This window comes from Capsicum annuum, chromosome 7 (assembly GCF_002878395.1).
Source record: "Capsicum annuum cultivar UCD-10X-F1 chromosome 7, UCD10Xv1.1, whole genome shotgun sequence".
NCBI lineage: Eukaryota > Viridiplantae > Streptophyta > Magnoliopsida > Solanales > Solanaceae > Capsicum > Capsicum annuum.
Window position 1 is genome coordinate 118,178,539 of NC_061117.1, and position 6,699 is coordinate 118,185,237.

General features: G+C 35.3%; 1 long non-coding RNA gene across 1 annotated transcript; it reads right to left on the reverse strand.

Moving 5' to 3' along the window:
• Nucleotides 1-207: 207 nt before the first annotated feature.
• Nucleotides 208-6,324, reverse strand: LOC124885606. Its single transcript, XR_007042873.1, has 2 exons — nucleotides 6,195-6,324; nucleotides 208-397 (listed from the first exon to the last, which is right to left on the reverse strand). It is a non-coding gene; the product is annotated as an uncharacterized LOC124885606 (long non-coding RNA).
• Nucleotides 6,325-6,699: the final 375 nt, after the last annotated feature.

Sequence of the window (6,699 nt, forward strand, 5' to 3'; positions counted from 1 at the left end):
AAAATATAGATTTCCATTCAAAAAAATACTATTAGGCTTACCACCAAATATGTATCACTTTATGTAACGACCCAATTTTCTGGAACCGGAACGTCACACGGTGCTCATGATTCTGAAGGACCACAAGCTAACCCTCTACTGATATCTATACCTAAGCACTGCATAATATCTATAATAATTGCAGAAAACTGGCAAAAACTATCCATAAGGTTCAAAACGTCTAGAATACTCAAAACTGAAAGTTGAATATTGATACATCTGTCCAAAAAGCCTCTAAACTATCATAACTGTGGAGTTGATAGGACATATCCCCAACTGTGGAGGACTCACGGCTACGTCTTCTGCTGCTGACTGGGACTGAGCTACTAAGGGTACTCTAGATCTCGTGCCTCTGAACCTATGGTGTCAAATAAAATACCATCGAGTAAATGCGCCAGTACGGGAATATACTGAGTATGAAGATGAGGTAAGGCTAAATGCAAGGGCTTATGCATGAACAATTACTTAACTGAAAAGTCATGAGAATACTGAATGAGGACATATACATGAATGCACAAATCATAACTGAAAATATCGCAAATCAAATTATTGAAACTCGAATACTGCTTTACTAATATCTGAACTCACTAGTAATATTGAGATACTAAACAACTGAATCTCCTGATATAGAAAACTGAGTGCTGAAATCGAGATCAGTCCCTTCTAGTGAGTGATCTCAAAAACTGATAATACTGAAGCTAATTAACTGAATCCAATCATATCAATGATTGGAAGTTGATCTTACTACTCTCGACTGACTGAATATGAGATCAAAACTCTCTAACGTATGATCCCTGAATCTACTATCAATGATAAGAAAAGATTGTGTCTGAGATCAAACCTATCTAACGGAAGATCTCTAAATCTGATAATGAGAAAACTGAATTTGAGACTGATATCAAGCCTATCTAATGGGTGATCTCTAGATCTAATAATGAGATTTCTCAACTAAATCTGAGACTGAGATCAAGCCTATCTAACGGGTGATCTCTAGATCTGATAATGAGATTAATCAACTAAATCTGAGACTGAGATCAAGCCTATCTAATGGGTGATCTCTGGATCTGATAATGAGATTACTCAAATGAATCTGAGACTAAGATCAAGCCTATCTAATAGGTGATCTCTGGATCTAATAATACTAATACTGAATAACTTTATGTGAGAACATGCCTATCTAGCGGGTGGTCCATGAATCAATGGAACTATTTGAGTTCCTTACTAATATAGGTGACTATATCTGATAGTCCTGATTTATGAGTTTTACTCTGAAGATTGATACTAAATCTACAACTGTGGGAGTTCTCACTAAATCGACATACCCTGAATCTGAACCGGTGGGGTCCAACCTATAACCCCAGCTGAAAGGGTGTCAATACCGTGCCATGGGTAAAGACCTCTACTGTGGTCAAGCCTCTCTAATGGGTGACCCTCACAGGAAGTCAAGCCTAAGGCAGTATAATAGTCAAGCGTTATTCTAACGGGTGACTTCTGCTTCTTCGTTGGCCACGCAGTTCTGGAGTTTAGGGATTGCTCCTAATGACTCTGCCTCTTTAACGGGGAGTTGCCCTACATCGCTCAGTGCTAGCTCCTACTCCCAACTGAAAGACTCTAAACTGATTCTTAACTGAACTTAAATTGAGCTGAATCAATTACTGATCATATTTCTCGAATGACATGACTGAGTTACGATGAATTCACTTGGTTCTTTATCTGATGGAATACTACTGAATCTCGTTATTTGACTGCATGATACTGAGTTTCAAACTGAACACTTGAATACTACTAGATCTGAGCTAAGTACTGAACTGAGGATAGAATATTAGTGATACTGAGATTACTGAGATTTTTTAGATTTCTTAAGTTTTGTATCTGTCTGAGAGTACAGAGTCTATAACTCACTGAGTTTTGATAATCGTGGTTTGACTGAGATTATCGTGAAAACTGACATTGGCTTTAGACTGCAGCTAAATTATCGGGTATAAATACTCCCAGGAGTTGATAACATAAAAGTAAAATATAACCATTCTTAAATAATCAAGACCATGGACATTCATTCACCATCACTAAAGCATTTCCTCAAGTATTTAGGAATCATAAACATGAAATAACATAGGGAGACATGCTATTGGCTCATACTCCTTTTAACAAGGTCTTGCATCAAACACTTAGCATGTATTAAAGAACACATAATTGGAGAATTTCATGCTATCATGTCACAATTCATTCACTAAGGCTTTTCAACAAACATTTGGCGTGCATGGGCTTGCACACAATTGGGGTTCCTAGTCAACATACTATAATGGCTCTAATTCTTTCACATAAGAATTTTATCAAACATGTGGAGAGCATGCTTTGCTTATTCAACAATTTCTACACTTAATTGACATGAAAACATCACTTAACAAGTAACTTGAAGAGGGTTTATCATGGATATCACATACTAGGGTCAAAGCTTGAAACCTCATAAACAAAACATGAATTAAAAACTCAAAAATAGTATGAACTCCAATTTTAATTCACATAAATCATGAAAACTCATAAACATAAGATCTTTGAAATTTAAAAAAGGGTTCTTGAGCTTCTTGGATGAAAGGTACCCAAGAATCAACATCTGTATACCTTAGGAAACTCTTTCTTGAAGGCTCTTGGAGAGATTCTTGATTTCTTGATTTCTCTTGATTTTTCTTAAAGAAGAAAGAAGGGTTTTCATTTTGTAGAAACCCTAGATTTTGATATTGAAGAGGAGAAATAAAGTTGTGATCCTTTCGGGTATAAATAGGGGCTGAAAAAGTGAAAAAAAAGTCCTTTTTAAAATGAGTTTAAAATGCTGAACGGGGGCTGCGACTGTCGAAGCGACGGTCCGTCGCTTAGTCTAACGGTCTGTCAGATTGTCCATCGCACATCGGTTAGAAAAAGAACATATTTCCTCGATGCGATGGTCTCAGCAATGGTCTGTCACAAACCTGATGGGTCGTCTGATCATCCATCGCACGTTGGTCAGGATGAGGCCACACAGCCTCAGCGGCGACGATCCCAGTGACGGTCTCAGCGGCGACGATCCCAGTGACGGTCTATCATAGTCTTGACGGTCCATCATCTTGGCTGTTGCACTTAGGCCAGTCACTGCTTTGGTTGCAAAAGTATGGGCGAAGGTCTGAAGTAAGCTCGACGGTCCGTCAACCCAGCCGTCGCACCTGGGCGGTTCCAACTGCTTTCAGTAAAATGGCCATAACTTCCTCATTCGGTGTTGGATTTTAATGAAATTGGTATTGACGGAAAGAATATTCAATTATCTACATGATAAAAAGTCAATATTAGGGAAATTCTATGTGGTTCAAAATATTTCTCACTTGGAAAGACACTTCTCAACCTTTTAGGGCTGGATTTACACTTCGCTGAACACGCTCTAAGGCTCAGCTATAAGAGAATTTTGCGGGGTCTTACACTTTATCTCCCAAAACCTCATACATATTGATTCCTAATGCACCAATGCAATTATAAGAAATGTGCTCATAGCATAATACACAAACCAGACTACAGAAACAACAACATACCCAGTGTAATCTCACAAATGGAGCCTAGGGAAGGTAGTGTGTACGTAGACCTTACCCCTATAAGGTATAGAGGTTATTTTTGATAGACCCTAAACTCAATTAAAAGCATTACAAAGCTATTCAGAAAAGAAAATAGTGAAAGCCAAGACAAAATTGCCAAATGAAGCATGATAAAGCATACTAAAATGAAACAATCACTACCACTAAATAGTAAGATAATCCATATTTGAAAGAAAACACTGAATATGCACATTTAGACATCTTAATTTACTCTTAACTACAAACTACACACTCCAACTCATCTCTGCCTGTGTCTCGTAGACACCTAATATTCATGTGACACACACAAAAATTTTAGAGAGATTTAGATGATCATTTTTTAAGTTGGTGTGTTCAATTGATCTAGTGGAGACGAGTTAAGGTGTTTAGATATGTATAATCACAGTTGAAATATTTACTTGTCAATTGAGGAGTCCAAAGTCTAAACGGACACTTTTTCAACTCAATATCCCAAATGAACAGTCATTGGATACATGTACAAAATAGATAGATTTTAGCTTAATATTAGAAAGGAACTATACAAATGCTTGACTACCCACTAACTTCAAGAAATAGAGTGCTAATTTCAAGAAAATATAGGGACATGGCTATATATATGTGGCTTTGTGCTGTACAAATATTTTTAGAACTTATGAGTGAAAATCAAATATGATAAAATTATGTAATAGGTTTACTCTATTCAAATACAGTTCATCTCAGTACTAATTTAATGAAGAAAAAAAGAGTACAAAAACAACTAAATCATATGGATGTTAAATCTTGTAAACAGTAGTGATACCCAACAGATGGGAACACTTTCTTATGACAGCTATTGTTGCCTCACACAGTAAGAGTCTTCTTGTTTCCTCAGTCGAGCCAATGACCTACAAAGTTCCGAAATATGTTTCTGAATGCAATCTATCAAATCAAATAACATATTTATACTACACGACAGCTACTTCTATTAGTTTAATTATCTGGTATCCAAAGTCATTTAGCCTAACTGATCTAAGTTCGCGTCAAAGAGGTTAGCTAAGGGGAGACTACACTTCTTATGTAGATGTGGTGTGTAAGATCTTTATGCTGGGGTAGACATTTGGATTGGAACAACTATTCTAAATGATCCAATCGATGCATGTTCCCCCTTTGGCTAAATTACCAATTTAAGCTAACCTCTTTTTCTCCTAGCTGGATCTTAATCATCCTACAATACCCCTTGGTGGTTTCTATATATGCAATATCTTCACCATTCTTGAAGATTTTCATGAATCTTAGATGATGAACTTTAATTATTTGGTGTTTCACTGGTGGTTACAGCTGGTCTATAGCAACTTTAGCCACCGGTTTATTGGGGTGCATAGTATTTGTTTCAGCATTTCTCTGGTTTACTTTATTTGATGCTAGGAAAATTTCATACTTGACAGTTGATAGAGAATTTAGTGAAGTCTTCAGATATATTATAAGGATATTCACACAGCAAGTTTGGCAAAAGATTAGTACAAGCTTCTTTGACAATCTGCAAAAGAGATTGCAAATTATTTACTCGATTAGAACTTTGTAAAAATAATAAGAAACAATTAAGTGATAAAAAGCAATAACATACAATAAATTCTTACTTTAGCAAACTGGAGAAAATACTTTGGAACACCTATGTTACTTTCGAAATGTTAAAGATTTGAACTTTTCTTGTGCTAATGTTGTGCTTTGTATGGATATGAAGATTTCACTCATAGTGATATTTATCAAATATTATTTGAAATTGGAGTAATACAACAACATACCCCATGTGGTTCCAACAAATGGGGTCCCAGAAGGGTAGTGCGTATGCAGACCCTACGACTATTAGGTAAAGAGGTTATTTTTGATAGAAACTAAAACATTTTGGACTGGGACTAACTAAATGTCCCTACACTTGGGAGGACACTCGAACTTAACGATGGTTTTAGATGGTACTAAAGGGAGGTTCTTTCAACTTGGGTTCTGGAGTTATAAGAACCTAGAAATTGAACACTTTGAAATCCTTTTGTTATGTAATCAAAGAGTAACAATTTCTCTGGATTTCCATCTTGGAAGTGAAAAATAGAGGGTAAAATAATACACTCTCTCCTATATGTTGCAGGTTGTAAACCATGCTGAACCCATATCAACAAAACCCAAAATTATGTAAAATTTAGCACCATAATTCTAAAGCAATAAGTAAAAAAACACAAACTAATGGACGTCTTACTAACATTGAACCCTAACCAAGCTACAAGTCTCCCAGAACCAAAAGAAAAGGGCCCAACACTAACCCAAATTAAGCTGTCAATCTCCCAAAACTATTAAAAAAAAAGGATAAAACCTAGTACCTCAATTGCAAAGAATAACTCAAAATTCTCAAATAGATCTAATTTCTCACAACACAGACGCTAATTTCACTAACATTAACCCCTAATTAAGCTTATAGACCAACCCCAATTTAAAAATAATCAAACTTCATCACAACAAATTAAATTTATATAATCAAAAGCTAACTACTATTAAAGTGGATTAAAAATGATTGGCAGAAAAAAAACATACCCGAGAGAGAGCAGGCACACCTACGTAAATTTATTTTTGCTTTGTTAATTACTTTTTTTGTATTCTTATTAATACATCAACCAGAATACAGCACAGAGGTGCAAAAGAGGGAGACAGCGGCACGTATTTGATAGAGAGCATCTAATTGCCACACGTATAATAAAGCTTTGTCAATTCATCAGCATGTGGTGCAAAATGACAAAAATACCCTCAAAAAAAATCTCTTTTTCCAGTAAGTATACATGTCAAAACCACCTTTTTATATAATGTAGTAACTAATAAGAATTTAGTAAGAAAATATCACTGACATATTGATAATAATATTGCTCAAGTTGCAATTTAGTAAAACATTTAGTCAAAGTATTATTCTTTGAATTTTTAGATCATAATCAAAGAATGTTCTTACCTTTTATTTACTTTAGTTTTCTTTAATTATATTAAAATATTCAACCTGTTATGAATGTATTTACATTATAGTGAATGTCTATCAAGAATATAGATAAGA